At 37.3% G+C, this 19,824-nt stretch overlaps 1 pseudogene; it reads right to left on the minus strand.

The window, feature by feature from the left end:
• Nucleotides 1-2,511: 2,511 nt before the first annotated feature.
• LOC143673043 (PTB-containing, cubilin and LRP1-interacting protein pseudogene) lies at nt 2,512-3,180 on the minus strand (annotated as a pseudogene).
• Between the last annotated feature and the right edge of the window lie 16,644 nt (nt 3,181-19,824).

Here is a 19,824-nt window from a genome sequence, read left to right on the forward strand (position 1 = left end):
TCTACTCCACTCATCCTAAATTTAATGGAACTTGAAGACAGTTGATGTTTGGGTCCAAAAAACAAAAAATATCTAGATTTTATTTAAAACCCTCAAAATAGAAGACCAGAGAACAAAATATGTAGTATGGTTGCTTGGGATTTTTTAGAGTCTCTATCAATATTCACCAACCACAGTAATTAGATTTCATCAATAATTTAAGTCAGCAAGGTATTCAGTGCCTTGTTGAACTAAGTAGTAGAGAACTTCTACAGGTGACTACATTCTACAATGCTCTCCTTTTCAGTCTTCTAGAAATTATTGCTGAGATTGGAACCTTAATAGATGTGTTGTATTAGTCAGAGAAATAATAATGGTTTAGGATGAGGTAAAATCACCATCCTCTAGTTAGAAAGAGAGCACTTCAGGTTTTATAGTGATTTCTAATATTCTTACACATATAAGGAAATAGGCCAAACAGAGAGATGTTCAGTTAGCTTATTTTATAGCAGATCAGCTTTTTAAACTTTTTATTTCAAAATAATTTCAAACTTACAGGATAGTAGAAAAAATCATCCAAATCACTACAGAGAACTCCAATATACCTCCTAACCACATACCCAGATTTATCAACTTTTCGTATTTTGCCCCATCTGTTTTACCATTTTATCTATGTATCTATATCTCTGTCTGTCTATCTATCTATGTGTCTTCTATCCATCAGTCTGTATACCTATCAATTTTTTCAAAATTTGAGAGTAAGTTATATATATCATACTCCTTGAACACTTAATGCTTCTATATACATTTCCCAAGAACAAGGATAATCACTTATGTAACCACCTTTTTTTTTATTAACTCAAACATATTTTTATTAAAGACTGAATGCATTTATGCTGAAGAATAGTTTACATATATTGTAAAGCAACAAGCATATCTTCAAGAGGCAAGTCTTCCTCAACATGACACCATGCTTATTCTACATGCCTTAAAATTGGACCCACACACAGGAGTACATGTACACACATACACACACATGCATACACACACAAATGCATACACGGACAGACAGATACACCAAAACATGGATGCCATCACTCTCTGTATTCAATTAGCTCTCATTTAAGGCTTCTGGAAGGTGTCCAGTGCCCCTACTATAACCAGGATTAAAAACAGACTTTGATAAAGAAGAGACATTATCTGGAAAACCAGTTATCTTCTCTCAGCCTTAAATGGATATATTTTACCAAACAGTTTTAATTTTCATCAACAACTCTGCAATTATGACATTTAAAGATCTCAGGCTTTTTTAGTAAGAACTTCTCATCAGCAATAATGAACAAACTGGCAACTCTGACCCTAACATATCACTGATTTTAAGATAACAGGATCAGATTTCTCTTTAGATGAAGATGGCTTAGACAAACTTACACAAGTTACAAGTTGATATAACCGATTCCTTAGTTGAGTGCAATGTTGACTGATGGGCAAGACTTCCTTGGTTCCAAGGTTTCAAATCACATCATATTTGATGCTTGCCATGAAGGAGTCCTCAGACAGAACCATCAACTAAATAAATTTCTATAATTCAGAGTTGGAAGAAAGACAACAGTGTACATGGAGCTCATTCACTGGTTGATAATGCATTCTCTTTCTCTGGGATTTCTGTTATTATGGCTGTTGCTTTAAAATCATTGGATTTTTAATTTCATTAGCTTGGCTATTTTCTTCCCTTTTGGTGTTCTGCAGTATACATCAAGAATCCATCCCCACAGGGATGTTGTCATGGGTTGGAAGGGGAAGAGGGAGTAGACAGGGCAGGAGGAGGGAAAGGAATATTAGTAGCTGCAAGTGTCCTAAGAAAATAGATGAAGTGAATACAATAAAAGGGTACTGCTTGATATATTTGTGTAAATGAAAGCAATATCTTTAAGTGTGAATTAACTGCCAACTATCAGGTTGTTAGTTGTAAAGCTTAATAATGGCTGTGCTGATTCACATACTGAGGAGAGAATCTGAACCACACCATGGGACAGGAGCCTTCGGAATCATCCTGAGATGTCCTTTCAGCCCTGCGGCCTCCATACCATGTTGGCTGCCCCCTTCCCCAGCCGCCACTCCCCACCAGGGATCCTTAGGCGTGTCTAACATTCTTGTTGGGTTTTGTAAGGCAAATCGGAATGATCCATCAAATAAGAGCCACCGAGTAATAGCCTGAGAATGGTACAAACTGGCATGGAGATTTCCCATGGGGAGGTATTGAGAAATAAGAGGGAAAAAAAAAGAAAAAAGAAGAGAACCTTCCTCTCCACCCAAATTCCCACCCTCCTCATAGTCACAGCGCAGCAGATTTCAATGTAACATAATTACTTTAATGATACATTTCCTTAGATTTAGAATTGCTCTTCTGAATTTAAAAAGCTTGGTGGGGCCAGTGGTTCAGCAGTCATTTCATCGCAAATTTGAATCATTGCTTATTCATCTATCATCGTGAATTCCTTGACCATTTTCTGCCTTTGCTGAAGCATCCCCAGTTCATTCAGCTGTCATCAGATTCCAACTCCTGGGAAACTTCTTCGGATGAGCTGTTCCTGTGGATCCGGCCGTCACTCTTCATACTATGGAAAGTCTTCTTGAAGGCCTCCATCATGGCGTGGGCCAGCTTCTTGGCCTCGAGCTCGCTCTCGCACTCCATAGCATGGCAGTCCATCTGGTAGGACAGGTCATCGTTGATCTCCCGGTAGACCCAGGCAAAGATGTTGGGGCTCACGTTGTGGTCGGCGGTGCAATAGGCAATGCGGGCCACCTGGAAGGTATCCATGTGCACGGTGGCCTCGCCTTTGTGGTCGAGGTGGTGGAGCCACACTTGGAAGGGTCGGATCTCCAGGAGAGCATCGGCCGGAAAGACGTCTTCTCGGGCTAGCGTGTGTTTCTTCCAAAGCTTGATGACGGGTTTTCCGTGCAGCCTGACGAGAACTGCAGGCCCGAGGTGGAAACCTTACCCAGGTATGTAACCTTGCATCCACTGTGAGTCCGTGTCTTCATCAGTGGCGTGGTGGTACGCAGCTCAATGTCCTCTGGTTCATGGAAGATGACCGCTGGGAGAGGTTCCGTTTTTAGTGTTAGGACATTCAATTTAGACTTCAGCATGGTTTGAAAGTGCTGCAGGCGCTCAGTGGCCAGCTGCCACATCTTCCAGCCGCGGGGTTTGGCCGAGGAGACTCTAGCGAGACTGTCGATCGCGCCGGCGGGCGAGGGGCTGCGGTCCCGCTTTACAGCTGGGGTCGGCTGCCGCGGGACGTGCGTCCTGGCGCCGGCGACTGCCACCGGGTGAGCGCAAGGGGGCTGAGAGCGGGAGGAGGCGGTGCCGCGCTCGGCTGCCGGCAACTTGTGGGCAGGGCGGCACGCCTCTGTCCTGGCACAGCTCCCGGAGGACTGCGCAGCTCCGCCCCGGCCCCGCGAGCGCACCGCGGCGGTGGCGGCCGCTCCCTCCTTCCCCACCGTCACTGCCGCCCTATGTAACCATCTTAAATAAAGTTACCAAGTTCCAAAAATTTAGCATTAATACAAAGCTTACAGTCTATTTTCCAATTTTTTAATATGTTCCAAAAATGTCCTTTTGAGCCTTTTCTCCTCAATTCTTAGATCCAGTCCAGTATCATGTTTTGCATTTAATAATCATTGTTTCTTTAGTGACTATTTTTTTTGTTTCAAAATGTGGAAATATATACAGCATGAACTTTTCCAACTCAACTACCTCCAAGCTACTGTGCTGATTTGAAACCATTATATAACCCAGAAAAGCCATGTTCTCTTAATCCTAATCCAATCTTGTGGGGGCATATCTATTGTTTATGATGGAACTTTTGATTAGGTTGTTTCCTGGGAGATGTGACATAACCAAGTGTGGGTGTGGCCTTTTGATTAGGTTTGGCCCCCTCCCATTCAAGGTGTGGTCTTGATCCTTTTACTGGAGTCATTTAAAAGGGAGACATTTTGGAGAAAGTTCAGGTGCAACATTTAGAGTTGCTTGAAGATCCAACATAGACATTTTGAGATGCAGAGGAAAATGCCAGAAGGAACTACAGGATCTGTGAGAACCATGTGAAACCAGAAGCCAGGAGATGAGCCCAGCAGACACCACCATGTGCCTTCCCATGAGACGCTAAGCAAGCTGAAACCCAGAGTTTTGCCCCAGAGAAGCTAAGTTAAGGGGCTACAGACACTTAGAGAGGAAGCGACTAGAATCAGAAGCTGGAAATAATAGAACCAGGAACAATAACAAGCAGGTGCCAGCCTCATGCCTCTCTGTGTGACAGACATCAGTCATTCTTTGGAGTCAAGGTATCTTCCTGTGGATTCCTTAGTTTCGACATTTTTAAGAATTTAGAACTGTAAATTTCTGACTTAAATCTTTTCATTCAAAAGGCAATGTTCAAAGGTATCTTAAATGTAAAATGAGCATGTTAATATAAATCTTTAATCTCTAACCCTAAGCCTCCATTATAAACCATTCATTAAGACCCTTCCTTATTCCAGGAGATAAATTTGTATAATCACATTGAAAGTTCGTATAAGTAGAAGGTTGTGGAAGGGCAATTCATCTAACAAAGTGGCTATTTTTGCAAACATGTCATCTTTCTTTCACTCTATTTCCTTAACCCCTAACCCCTAGCAAGTAAATTCAAACAGTCTGCTTCAAAGGCTGATTCTTTACAAGTCATTATTTTGGGGAAATCACTTCTCATGGAGACATCCTTGGGTATCTATACCACTGAGGCACTAGGGTATCTTTCCTTATGAAGGGGTGAGCAGTTTAATGGATCAGACTCTCTGTAGATGCCTGCGATAACTCTGCTTTAAAATTTGCCCCTTTCATGATTAGCAAGGAACCATTTCAAAATATAAGGGAAAAGATCCAGAACCAGACAGGGTAAAATTCTTCATTATAATTAAGTTCTTTTATTTGTCTGTGCTTAGCCCTGTAGTCACCAGATTGTAAATTTTTTGTGAGCAGGAATCATGTTTTATTTACTGTTGAATCTTCAGTGTCTAGCACAGGAGTGTCAAGCAAAAATATTTGCTAAATGTATGATTTATCTTCATAATTCTTATTATTGATAAAATATATAGATATAACATTTTACGAGAGTTCTTTAGATTAACTTTACCCAGTGCCAAAAAGCTCAAGAATAATTTTTCTCTCAATTGCAATTTTCCTTAAAGATTTGAGAGGGGAGGACATCATGATGCTCATAAGGACTACACTGTTACTGCTGAACTAATAAGAGATAGCAACTATGGCAGTTAAGAATAAAGAATTTTATTTATTTATCATTTTTTGAAATGTAACAACAAACAAACACAAACATTCTTAATATATGATCATTCTGTTCTACACATATAATCAGTAATTCACATCATCACATCATTGTAAATTCATCATCATGATAGTTTCTTAGAACATTTGCACCAATTCAGAAAAAGAAATAAAAAGAAAACAGAAAAAAATTCATACATACCACACCCCTTACTCCTTCCTTTCATTGATCACAAGCATTTCAATCTACTAAATTTATTTTAACATTTGTTCCCCCTATTATTTAAGAAATAGATAATTTAATAATAGAGAGACTGGTTTCTAATCCTACTTCTGGTTTTATTAATTATGTGACCTTGGGAAACTTTGATAATCTTTTTGGACCTCAGGTTTCTCCTCTTTATATTAAGCTTAATCACTATTTTACAGCGTGTATATAATCAGATAATGCATGTAATACTGAGAATCGAGTAAAAAGATGCCTGTCATTCAGTTAGCATTCAATAAATGGTAACTATTTTGAGCTGATTAATAAGTCCCAGACAGCAATAGAAGAGAAATTTCTGAATTTAGGATGACCCTTGAATTGGCATAAATGATTGAGTGGCTTTTAGAGAATCAAGAAACTTAGCATGCAAATTTAGGTTAATTGTCACATGAATCTGAAGCCTGTCTTTAGCAATTACCTTTTTTAATCTTTATTAAATGTCTGCAAATCGCATAATTGTTTTGTGTGTACATTTATTCATTGTATTTTAGAAATCAAGGGAAAAACTGTTGAATTACACATATGGATGATTGTATTAGTTTTCTATTGCTGCATAACAAATTACCTAAAACTTAACAGCTTACAAGAGCACCCTTTAGTTCACAGTTCTATTTCAGAAGATAAACTTGGATAATAAATACCCACTTATTACCTTGTTTTTCTGTATGTTTGAATTCAGAACTCTGTGCTGGGATCTCTGCTTAATGGCTCAGAAAGCCAAAATCAAGGTATCAGCTGAGCTCTTACCTAGAGGCTGTGGAGAAGAATCTGCTTTCAAGCTCATTTAGGTTTCTGGAAGAACTCAGTTCCTTGTGGTTGTTGGAGAACTGAGATCTCCATTTCCTAGCTGCTGTTTCCAGGGTTTGCTCTTAACAACTAGAAGCCACTTTCTAGTATTGTACATAGCCCCTCCATCTCCAATGCCAGGAACGGCACACCCAATCCTTCTCGTGCATTGTCTCTCTCATTCTGCTATTGTCTGGAGAAAACTCTGTGCTGTTTAAGGGAAGTTTGATTGGGTCTACCCAAATAATATCCTTTTTTATTATTTCAAAACCCTCTGATTAGTAACCTTAATTACAACACCCTTTTCACCATGTACTGTAACATAATCACATGAGAAACACCAGGGGCTGAAAGTCATGGGGGTCATTTTAATATTCTATCTACAAAGGTGACCATGAAATAGGGAGAAGAGAACAGGTCTGGGCACTGAGACAAAAAGCAATCAAACAACCTTCTGGAACACAAAACAAAAGTGATCATAAAGACATAAATCCCAGGAGGAAAGGAGGAGGGCTAAGGTTGACATCTGGCACACTATTTCAGGGCACCAAGCAGCCTGACATGAAATATATGTCAGTCAAATGCACTATCAGAAAGAGGGAAATCCAGAACTCCCTAATATCAGCCAGCTGTTATTGAATGTTTCACATGCCCACTGGCAATTCTTGCTTTCATCAGGCTGCAACGCCAGAAACATAAATATGTTGTTAAGAAAAATGGAGCATTATATTGCTGGAACCACAAAATTGAAAAACTTACTGTGTATTGAAAAAATAAACTTCAAGATGTTACTTTCAACATATAAAAATGTTGCTGCTCTTGAGTATGATTTTTACAGCAGCATGAGAGGATGACCATCTAATGCTGTCACAAAACACTCCTTAAAAATAACTGAACTTTGTACATGACTAATGCGTGCTGATAGATACTCAGAAAAATCTTATCTTTTATCAACTTTCCTGGAGGACTGCTTGTCCCTGATTTGGGGCAGGGAAAAGTGAAAATAATGTAATTTTAAAAATAATCTTTGTTAACAAAGTTTACAGTACATTCAGAAATGTGCACAGATAAGCATCCAACTCAGTTGAACACATTCCTGCAGCCAGTTCCCAGATCAATAAATAGACTATCACTAACCCCAAAATCTTCCCCATGCCCCTGTCCACTCACATGGCCCACTCTTCTCCCCTTGGTAACACATATCCTAACTTCTAATAATTAAAACCAGTTTTGTCTGGTATTCAATGCTATATAAATGGAATTGAACAGTACGTATTCATTGATGTTTGGATATTTTTGTTCAACATTATGTTGTTGACTTAAACATAGTTCATTTTTATTGCTGCATAGTATTCCTTTGAATGAACTGTAAAATGCCAATTTACTTTCCTATTTTTTTATTGGATTGTTTATCTTTTAGGTTTTTTTTTGTACGCTGTATGGTGGGGTCACATTTCACCATTTTTCCATGTGAGTATCCTATCATTACAGCATCATTTGGTGAATTTTTTGTTTGCTTGTTGTTTGTTTGTTTGGAGAGTGCATGGACTGGGACTTGAACTCAAGTCTCCCACATGGCAGGTGAGAATTCTACCATGGAACAACCATTGTACTCCCTGTTTAGTATTAATTTGTAGGAGTTCTTTTTATTTTGAGGGATTGAGACTTCTGTTTGTTAAGAGAATGAAAAGACAAGTTATAGATTGGAAGAAAATATTTGCCAACATATTTGACAAAGGACTAATGTCTAGAACATATAAAAACTCAACAGTAAAAAACAATCCAATTAGAAAATGGGTAAAAGTTATGAATAGGCATTTCTCCAAAGAGGATATCAGATGGCAAATAAACACATAAAAAGATATTCATCATCACTAGTCATTAGGGGAGAGTAAATTAAAGCCACAATGAGATATCACTATGCACCTACTAGAATGACTAAAATTCAAAATGCAACAGTACCAAATGCTAATGAGAATGTAGAGAAACTAGATCAGTCATACATGGCTGCTGGGAATATAAAATAGCTCACCACTCTGAAAAACAGTTTAGTAATTTAAAAAAACTGTACGTGCAAGTAGTATACAATCTAGCAATTGCACACCTGAGCATTTGTTCCAGAGAAATGAACAATTGTACTTACTCAAAAACTGGACCTAAATATTTACAGCAGCTATATTCATTATGGCCTCAGACTGGAAAAAGCCCAGATGTCTTTAAATGGATGAATAGGTAGGTAAACTGTGGTATATCCAGACCATGCAGTACTATTCAACAGTAAAAAAAAAATAATGAAAGATTGATATATGCAACAATCTGGATGACTCTTCAGGCAGTTATGCTAAGCAAAAAAAAAAGCCAATTGCAAAAGGTTAGTACTCTATTATTCCCTTTACAAAACATGCTTAAAATGACAAAATTGTAGTAATGAAGAAAAATTAAGTGGTTGCCAGGATTTAAAAATGGGTGTGCGCAGGGGTGGGGGGAATAAGTGTGCCCATGAAAGAGTGGCATGAAGATCCTGGTGGTGGTGGAAAGGTTCTGTATTTTCACTATCAATATCAATTGTGCCAATGTCAGTGTCAATACCCCAGGTGTGATAGTATAAGATGTTACCACTGAGGGAAACTGAGTAAAGGGGATGGAGATTTCTCTGTAGTAGATCTTATATTGCATATGAATGTACAATTATTTCAAAGTCAAAAGTTTAGTTAAAGAAAATATCTGTGGTGGAAGCAAGCGTGACTCAGCAACAGCATTTGAAAAACACAGAGACTTCAAGTAACATTTTGTACTTTATGATGAAATGGTATTGTGTTGCAAAAAACAGTTTTTTAAAAATAAAAATCATATAATTTAGGCTTTGTTAAGTACCTAGAAGAAAGATGTTGGTGGTTTCTATTTTGAGCTGGCCATTTTAAGTGGTATGGTGCTAAGTTCTGGGTACTGCACTTTAAAAGGAATTTAAAGGAAATTTAAATTTGAGACGTAGGATGAAGAAGACACTGGAAACCATGACATACACAAAATAACTGGAGAAGCTAGGAGTTTACCCACAATAGAGGAGTCAGTGGGCACAGAACTGTACTCTTTAATTATAGGTAGAATTACTGTATGGAAGGATTTGACTGTTTGTATATGACCCCAAGGAGTAAATATGGGACCAAGCGGTAGAAGGTACACTAAGAGAGATTTCAGTTTGACACAAGGAAGCATAGTCCTTAGCTGGATTCACAGGGAATCCTCCTAAGGACTCCCTTAGCCCCTCTTAGGATGTTTCTTGTGTGACTATGAATAGTCAAACTGGGGTTGGTATATTGCACAAGAAGAATGTGTGTGAACTTTGACTTCAACTTCTCAGATTCACTGGCTTGCTTGGGATAGAGTTATCACTAACGCCTTTCTTCAGTGTGCCTTAGTGGGCCCATCACTTATCACGTACCCAGTGTCACTCAAAGTCCAGGAGTCACAGGATAAACTTGATACAGGTTGGGTAGAACACTTTTATAAGTAGTAGCTTGTATCCCTAAGGCCTACAGCTGTGCTAAAATATGATCTCCTGATCTCTCATCTAAATTAGGACTTGCTGAAGTTGGAGTAGTCCAATTTTGTAGGTAGGGAACAATTTCTAAAAAAAGAGGTTTCCACACATATTAGAAGCATCCTGGTGAAGTACAAAGATCGCAGGTGTTGGGGCATTGGAGTCAAAACTCTACACATTCTGGTTGTGTGACCTTATTGGTCACATAAATTCTCCGGGATTCAGTGACCTTACCTATTAGTTGGGATGATAGTAATGGTTACCTCAAAGGGCTCACATAATGGACTAGACCGTATACGTAAAAAACTCAGCAGAGTGCTTAGTTCATAGTAAATGTACAATTGATAATTACCTTTCTTCCATTTTCCTTGGTAGACCAAGTGTCATGTAAGTTATAGGAGGGATTCAGTAATCTAATGGCCATTTGCACTAAATGAGTGGTCACTAAGACTGTTCTATTCCAAAAATAGCTCTTGCTGAAGAAAATTGATAACAAAAGGAAAGAGAGAGAAAAGGAGAGTAACTTGTAAGATTTTCTTGGAAAAAGGAAAATGTTGAAAGAACTTTTAGTGAGCTACCATTATATAAATACATAAATGCTCCCCCAACTTATAATTCTAATAGAAGCCCAAGTGGTGAGGTGGTCTATGCATGGGCTGAAAGAAAGCCCCATTCCAAAATCTATGCCACACTGTGTGACCAGGTCCTCAAAGTGGCCCTTTTTTTGTCCACAAGCACATAAAATCCCTTTAGAAGAGTTGCATTAGCTTGTATCCTACCACTCTCTCTGTCTGGCAGACACCATACCACCTCTTTATCCTTCCTCCTTCCTGTCTGACCTTCTCTCCCTATTCTGGTTTGCTAGCTGCCAGAATGCAATGCACCAGACATGGATTGGCTTTTAATAAAAGGGGATTTATTTTTGTTAGTTCTTCAGAAGAAAGGCAGCTAACTTTCATCTGAGGTTCTTTCTTATGTGGAAGGCTCAGGGTAATCTCTGCTGGCCTTCTCTCCAGGCCTCTGGTTTCCAACAACTTTCTCCAGAGTGATTCCTTTCTGCATCTCCAAAGGCCTGGGCTGAGCTGTGAGTGCTGAGATGAGGTATGCTGAGCTGCTTGGGCTGTGCTATGTTGCACTCTCTCATTAAGCACCAGCCAATTAAGTCAAACATCATTCATTGCAGCAGGCATGCCTCCTAGCTGACTGCAGATGTAATTAGCAACAGATGAGGTTCATGTACCATTGGCTCATGTCTTCAGCAATAAAACTAGGTGCCTTCACCTGGCCAAGTTGACAACTGAATCTAACTAACACACTCCCCAAACCACTCTCCTCATCCAGAAGCTTTTATGGAAACAACTGGGGATGCAGACATCAGAATACACAGAGTGTTATTAAAACTACTGACCAGAACATTGGTGTGGTATGGCACCAGACAATCAGAAAGGACACAAACCTAGCCTCCATCAAGGTCGTGGAGTTCTTCTGTGCTAGACATTAACCATTTGCTTTCTGGGTCATGGTAAGATATTGTAGAGGGGTTGGGCAGGAGGTAAGGGCACCTGTGGGCAAAGGGGTGAAGTTATTTATCAAGCAATACGAATTTTTAGCAGTCCATATGGCTGTCCTGCTGCATACATGCTATTATCAGCTCAAGTGAAAGGGAAGGTGGGAGAGCAGGACTAAGGGCATGAAGGTAAGAAGTATTCAACCAAAGCCAGGCAAAAATGCCTGGTACTTTAACACATTTTCCTTGTAACTCATTCATGGAAAATCTTGAATCCTACTGGGATTCTTTTCCCAACAGTTCCACAGATTTCCAGCCAAGATTCTGCTCTATTTTTACCCCCATTCATATCCACCCAACTTATTCATGCATACTCTAAGAATGCTAACTTATTCAAGTTTTAGCCTACTCAAAATATGAATAGGAAGCTCCTTTGCAAATCTGCTGGAGGAAAATGCATTAAATAAATACAAATTAAAATGTATTTACTTTTCCTCTGTATGATATGGCCAAAAACTGTGATTTGGTTAGCTGTAAGGGAGTAGAATTGGGTTCTGTTTCTGATTGTCCTGTTAAATATTTACATATTACTTAACTTCTCTAACTCTTAATTTCATCCTCTGTAAAGTGAGGGAATAAGGCCTAGGCTGTAAATGAATAATAAGTGTTTAAAAAACATGAAAAGAGACAAAGGTAAGAAGATAAATGATGTACCTAATAGCAGCTAAATGGAGGAAAGCATCTTATTGAGTTTAGACTCTTCCTTAGTTTTGTAACTTTTTAAGTAATTATAGCTTATATTTTATATTTATTATTCTGAATGTATGTCTTGGTTAAAGTCCATCATACTCCATTGGGATAGCAAGTGGAGTCTAAATTAACTCTTACCAAATGGTTATTTTACTGATGTTTCATTTTCCCATTAGAAATAATACAGTGTTAGTGTTGACTATAGACCCTAGCTTGCCTTGATTGTACCTTTTCCTGTATACCATCCATTTTCAAACCCTTGCAATGTTGACATTCATTTGTTCTCCCTCATGCAAAAAAATTTTTATATTTGTACATTTATTGACCATCCTTATCCACTCTACACATTCCTAAGTTTTACTATCTCAGTCTTTATCCTCTATCTTTCCTTCTGGTTTCATATATATCCCCAACCCTTCTCCCTCAACCAAACTCACATTCAGCTTCATTCAGTGTACTTATATTATTATGCTACCATCAGGCAGTATTGTGCTATCCATTTCTGAATTAGTACAATCAGTCTTCTTGCACAATCTGTATTCCTTTAGCACCAAATGCCGAATCTTGACCCTCTTTCTATCTCCTGATAACTTGTGTTCTTAACTTTATCTCTCAGAGTTCACTCGTTAATATTAGTTCATATTAGTGGGACCATGTAGTGTTTGTCCTTTTATTTCTGGCTAATTTCACTCAGCATAATTTCCTCAAGTTTTATCCATGTTGTTACATGCTTCATGACTTTATTCTGTCTTACAGCTGCATAATATTCCATTGAATATATACACCACAGCTTATTTAGCCACTTATCTGTTGATGAACATTCGGGTTGCTTCTATCTCTTGGCAGTCATAAATAATGCTGCTATAAACATTGGTGTGGAGGTATCCATTTGTGTTCCTCCACAACAATTGAAGTATATCTTCAGTTCCTCTGAATACCAGTGATGGGATTGTTGGATCCTATGACAATTCTATACTTACCTTCCTGAGGAACTGCCAAACTGCCTTCCAGAGCAATTGTACCATTTTAAATTCCCACCAACAGTGGATAAGTGTGTCTCCTTCTCCACATCCTCTCCAGCACTAGTCATTTTCTGTTGTTGTTGGGTTTTTTATAACGTCCATTATAGTGGGTGTAGGATGATATCTCATTGTGGCTTTGATTTGCTTTTCCCCAATACCCAGTGAAGTTTGAGCATCTTTTTCATGCCACTTTTAGCCATTTGTATTTCCTTTTCAGAACAGTGTCTGTTCATGTCTTTTGCCCATTTTTAATTGGGTTGGTCTTTTTGTTGTTGAGTTAAAGAATCTTGCTATATATTCTGGATACTAAACCCCCATCTGATACGTGGTTTCCAAATATTGCCTCCTTTTGCATAGTCTATATTTTTAATTTCCAGATAAAATTATTTGATGCACAAAAGGATTTAATTTTGAGGAAATCCCATTTTTCTATTTCTTTTTTCAATGCATGTGCTTTGGGGTGTAAGGTCCAATAAACAACCTCCTATTAAAAGATTTTTAAGCTATTTCCCTACATTTTCTTCTAACAGTTTTGTATTCTTAAGTCTATTGTTTAGGTCTTTGCTCTATTTTAAGTTAACTTGTATAAGGAGTGAGATATGGATTCTCTTTCACTTTTTTACATATGAATATCCAGTTCTCCCAACACCATTATTAAAGAGGCTGCTCTGTCCCAGATGGGTTGGCTTGATCACCTTATCAAAGATCAATTATCCATAGATTAGGGGGTCTATATTTGAATACTCAATTTAATTCCATTGGTCAGTATATCTCTTGTTATGTTGATACCATCTGTTTTGACCACTGTAGCTTCATAAAATGCTTTAAAGTCAAGTAGTATCAGACCTCCCACTTCATTTTTCTTTCTTAAAATATTTTTTAGCTATTCTGGGCACACTGCCATCCCAAATAAATTTGACTCATGGTTTTTCTATTTCTGAAAATAAGTTGTTGGGATTTTAATTGGTATTGCATTAAATCTATAAATCAATTTGGGTTGAATTGACACTATAACAATCTTTTGTCTTCCAATCCATGAATATGCTATGCTATTCCATTGATTTAGGTCTTTCATGATTTCTTTTGCGTTTTTTTTGTTTTGTTTTCTGAGTATAAGTCTTTTGTATCCTTAGTTAGATTTATTCCTAAACATTTGATATTTTTGGTAGCTATTGTAAATGGAATTTTTTTCTTGATTTCCTCCTCAAATTGCTCATCACTAATGTATTGAAATATTACTGAATTTTGCGTGTTCATATTGTAACTTGCCACTTTGCTATGTTCATTTATTAACTCTAATAGCTTTGCTGTAGATCTTTTTGGGATTTTCCATATGTAGTGTCATGTCGTTTGCAAACAGTGAGAGTTTTACTTCTTCCCTTCAATTTGGATACCTTTTGCTTCTTTTACTTATCTAATTGCTATGGCTAGAACTTCCAGAACAATGGTGAATAACAATGGTTACACTGGGCATTCTTGTCTTCTTCCTGATCTTAGAGGAAAAGCTTTCAATCTAATTTAGGATGATGTTAGCTATGGGTTTTTCATATATTTCCTTTATGTTGAGGATGTTTCCTTCTATTCCTATCCTTTGGAGTGTTTTCATCAAGAAAGGATTTTGAATTTTGTCAGGTGCCTTTCCTGATCTTGATATTGAGATGATCATGTATTTTTCTGCTTTGACTTACTGATATGGTGTATTGCAGTAGTTTAGTTTCTGGTGTTGAATCAGCTTTGCATACCTAGAATATGTCACTTGGTCCTGGTGTATAATTCTTTTGGTGTGCTGGTGGATTCTATTTGCAAGTATTTTTTTGAAGATTTTTGCATCTATTTTCATTAAAGAGATTGGTCTGCAATTTTCTTATCTTGTAGTATCTTTGTATGACTTTAGTATTAGGGTGATGTTGGCTTCATAGAATAAGTTAGGTAGCTTTTCCTCCTGTTCAATTTTTTTGAAGCGTTTGAGCAGGATTGGTACTAATTCCTTCTTGAATGTTTGATAGAATTCACATGTGAAACCATCTGCCCCTGGAGTTTTGTTTTTTGGGAGCTACTTGATGACTGATTCAATCTCTTTACTTGTGATTGGTTTGTTCAAGTCATCTGTTTCTTCTCAAGTCAGTGTTGGTTGTCCATGCCTTTCTAAGAAGTTGTCCATTTCTAGACAACAAACATTGTCTAGTTTATTAATATATAGTTACTCATAGTATCCTCTCATAACCTCCTTTATTTCTGCATGGTCGGTGGTTATGTCTCTTCTTCCACTTCTGGTTTTATTTATTTGCCTTTGCTCTCTCTCTCTCTCTCTCTCTCTCTCTCTCTCTCTCTCTCTCTCTCTCTCTCTCTCTCTCTCTCTCTCATCAGCCTAGCTAAGGGTCCATAGATTTTTCTTGATTGTTTTAATATTCTCAATTTCATTTATTTCTGCTCTCATCTTTGTAATTCTTTCCTTTTGTTTGCTTAGGGTTAGTTTTCTGTTCTTTCTCTTGGCCTTCCAAGTGAATTGTTAATTCCTCAATTTTTGTTCTTTCTTCTTTTTTAATATCAGTATTTAAAGCAATGAATTTCCCTGTTATCAGTGCCTTTGCTGCACCCCATAAATTTTGATATGTTGTATTTTCATTTTCATTTGCCTTGAAACGTGTACTGGTTTCTCTTGTAATTTCTTTCTTGACCCACTGGTGGTTTAAGAATGTTTTGTTTAGCCTCCATATATTTGTGAATTTTCTGGCCCTCTGCCTATTATTGAGTTCCAACTTCAGTCCATTATGGTCTAAGAAAGTGTTTTGAATAGTTTCAGTTTTTTTTAAGTTTATTGAAACTTGCTATCTCAAGGATAGACCCAGTATATGGACTATCCTTGAGAAAGACCCATGAGCTCTTGAGAAAAATGTGTATCCTACTGTTATGGGGTGTAATGTTCTGTAAATGTCTGTTAAGTCTAGTTCATTTAGCATATTATTCAAGTTCTCTGTTTCTTCTCTGTTAGAGAGATGAGAGTGGGGAATGAAAGTCACCAACTATTATGGTAGAAGTGTCTGTTTCTCCCTTCAGTCTTGTCAGTGTTTTCCTCATGTACTTTGGAGCACTTTGGCTAGGTGCATAAATATTTATGGTTGTTTGTTAAATCTTCTTATTGAACTGCTCCTTTTATTAATACATAATGTTCTTCTTTGTCTCTTTAATTTCTTTATATTTGAAGTCGAATTTGTTGGATATTATTATAGCTTCTCCTGCTCTTTTCCGGTTGTTGTTTGCATGAAATATTTTTTTCCCAACCTTTCACTTTCAACCTATTTTTGTCCTTGGGTCTAAAATGAGTCTCCTATAGATAGCATATAGATGGGTCCTGTTTTTAAATTCATTCTGGTAGTCTACAGCTTTTAACTGGGGAGTTGAATTCATTCATATTTAATGTTGTTCCTGTGTTTTGTTTTTTTGATTTTATGTCATATCTACTTTTTTTCTATATATACTATTGCATTAGTCTTCATTGCTACACTCTTCTCCAGACTTCTGTATTTCCTGCCTTTTCTCATCTGTCTGTTGTGCTGCCATTAGTATTTCTTATACAGCCAGTCTCTTAGTCACAAATTCTCTCAGGGATTGTTTGTCTGAAAATGTTTTAATCTCCCCCCCTTATTATTTTTTTTTAAGGTGCATAGTCCAGGAATTGAACTTGGATGGTTCCCACATGAAAGGTAAGCATTCTACCACTGAACCACCCATGCACCCTCCCCATTGTTTTTGAAGGACAGTTTTGCTGGCTATAGAATTCTTGTTTGGCAGTTTTTCCCTTTCAGAATCTTAAATACATCATACCACTGCCTTATTGCCTCCATGATTTCTGCTGAGAAATCCACACATAGTCTTATCAAACTTCCCTTGTATGTGATAGATTGACTTTCTCTTGCTACTTTCAAAATTCTCTCTGTATTTGAAATTTGACATACTGATTAGTGTCTTGGAATGTGTCTATTTGGATGTATTCTTTTAGGGTATGCTGCAATTCTTGGATCTGTAATTTTATGACTTTCATAAGAGATGAGAAATTTCCAGTGATTATTTCTTCCATTAGTCTTTCTCATCCTTTTCCCTTTTCCCTTCTCTTCTCCTTCTCTACAACATGTATACTCATGCACTTTATGGTATCATTTAATTCCCTGAGACTGCTCATATTTTCCCATTCTTTTCCCTATATATTCTTTTGTGTGTCAGATTTCAGATGTCTAGTTCTCTAGTTCACTAATCCTTTCTTCTGCCTCTTCAACTCTCTTGTTGTAGGTTTCCATTTTTTATCTCTTCTACTGTGCCTTTTATTCCCATTAGTTCTGCAATTTGTTTTTTCAAACTTTTCTGTTCTTTATGTTTGCCCAATGTTTTCTTTTTTTTTCATTTTTTTATTAATTAAAAAAAGAATTAACAAAACAATTAGAAATCATTCCAATCTACATGTACAATCAGTAATTCTTAATAACATCACATAGTTGCATATTCATCATTTCTTAGTACATTTGCATCGATTTAGAAAAAGAAATAAAAAGACAACAGAATAAGAATTAAAACAATAATAGAAAGAAAAAAAAACAAAAAAAACAAAAACAAAAAACCTATACCTCACATGCAGCTTCATTCAGTGTTTTAACATAATTGCATTACAATTGGGTAGTATTGTGCTGTCCATTTCTGAGTTTTTATATCCAGTCCCGTTGTACAGTCTGTATCCCTTCATCTCCAATTATCCCTTCTCTTTTTTTTTTTTTTAATTAACGGAAAAAAAGAAATTAACCCAACATTTAGAGATCATACCATTCTACACATGCAATCATTAATTCTTAACATCATCACATAGATGCATGATCATCATTTCTTAGTACATTTGCATTGGTTTAGAAGAACTAGCAACATAACCGAAAAAGATATAGAATGTTAATATAGAGAAAAAAATAAAAGTAATAATAGTAAAATCAAAACAAAACAAAACAAAACAAAACAAAAACCTATAGCTCAGATGCAGCTTCATTCAGTGTTTTAACATGATTACTTTACAATTAGGTATTATTGTGCTGTCCATTTTTGAGTTTTTGTATCTAGTCCTGTTGCACAGTCTGTATCCCTTCAGCTTCAATTACCCATTGTCTTACCCTGTTTCTAACTCCTGCTGAACTCTGTTACCAATGACATATTTCAAGTTTATTCTCGAATGTCCGTTCACATCAGTGGGACCATACAGTATTTGTCCTTTAGTTTTTGGCTGGATTCACTCAGCATAATATTCTCTAGGTCCATCCATGTTATTACATGGTTCATAAGTTTATCTTGTCTTAAAGCTGCATAATATTCCATCGTATGTATATACCACAGTTTGTTTAGCCACTCTTCTGTTGATGGAGATTTTGGCTGTTTCCATCTCTTTGCAATTGTAAATAATGCTGCTATAAACATTGGTGTGCAAATGTCTGTTTGTGTCTTTGCCCTTAAGTCCTTTGAGTAGATACCTAGCAATGGTATTGCTGGGTCGTATGGCAATTCTATATTCAGCTTTTTGAGGAACCGCCAAACTGCCTTCCACAGTGGTTGCACCCTTTGACATTCCCACCAACAGTGGATAAGTGTGCCTCTTTCTCCGCATCCTCTCCAGCACTTGTCATTTTCTGTTTTGTTGATAATGGCCATTCTGGTGGGTGTGAGATGATATCTCATTGTGGTTTTGATTTGCATTTCTCTAATGGCCAGGGACATTGAGCATCTCTTCATGTGCCTCTTGGCCATCCGTATTTCCTCTTCTGAGAGGTGTCTGTTCAAGTCTTTTTCCCATTTTGTAATTGGGTTGGCTGTCTTTTTGTTGTTGAGATGAACAATCTCTTTATAAATTCTGGATACTAGACCTTTATCTGATATATCATTTCCAAATATTGTCTCCCATTGTGAAGGCTGTCTTTCTACTTTCTTGATGAAGTTCTTTGGTGCACAAAAGTGTTTAATTTTGAGGAGTTCCCATTTATTTATTTCCTTTTTCAGTGCTCTTGCTTTAGGTTTAAGGTCCATAAAACCGCCTCCAGTTGTAAGATCCATAAGATATCTCCCAACATTTTCCTCTAACTGTTTTATGGTCTTAGACCTAATGTTTAGATCTTTGATCCATTTTGAGTTAACTTTTGTATAGGGTGTGAGAGATGGGTCTTCTTTCATTCTTTTGCATATGGATATCCAGTTCTCTAGGCACCATTTATTGAAGAGACTGCTCTGTCCCAGGTGAGTTGGCTTGACTGCCTTACCAAAGATCAAATGTCCATAGATGAGAGGGTCTATATCTGAGCACTCTATTCGATTCCATTGGTCGATATATCTATCTTTATGCCAATACCATGCTGTTTTGACCACTGTGGCTTCATAATATGCCTTAAAGTCAGGCAGCGCGAGACCTCCAGCTTCGTTTTTTTTCCTCAAGATGTTTTTAGCAATTCGGGGCACTCTGCCCTTCCAGATAAATTTGCTTATTGGTTTTTCTATTTCTGAAAAATAAGTTGTTGGGATTTTGATTGGTATTGCATTGAATCTGTAAATCAATTTAGGTAGGATTGACATCTTAACTATATTTAGTCTTCCAATCCATGAACACGGTATGCCCTTCCATCTATTTAGGTC

The sequence above is a fragment of the Tamandua tetradactyla genome, assembly GCF_023851605.1.
Source record: "Tamandua tetradactyla isolate mTamTet1 chromosome 25 unlocalized genomic scaffold, mTamTet1.pri SUPER_25_unloc_3, whole genome shotgun sequence".
Lineage (NCBI taxonomy): Eukaryota > Metazoa > Chordata > Mammalia > Pilosa > Myrmecophagidae > Tamandua > Tamandua tetradactyla.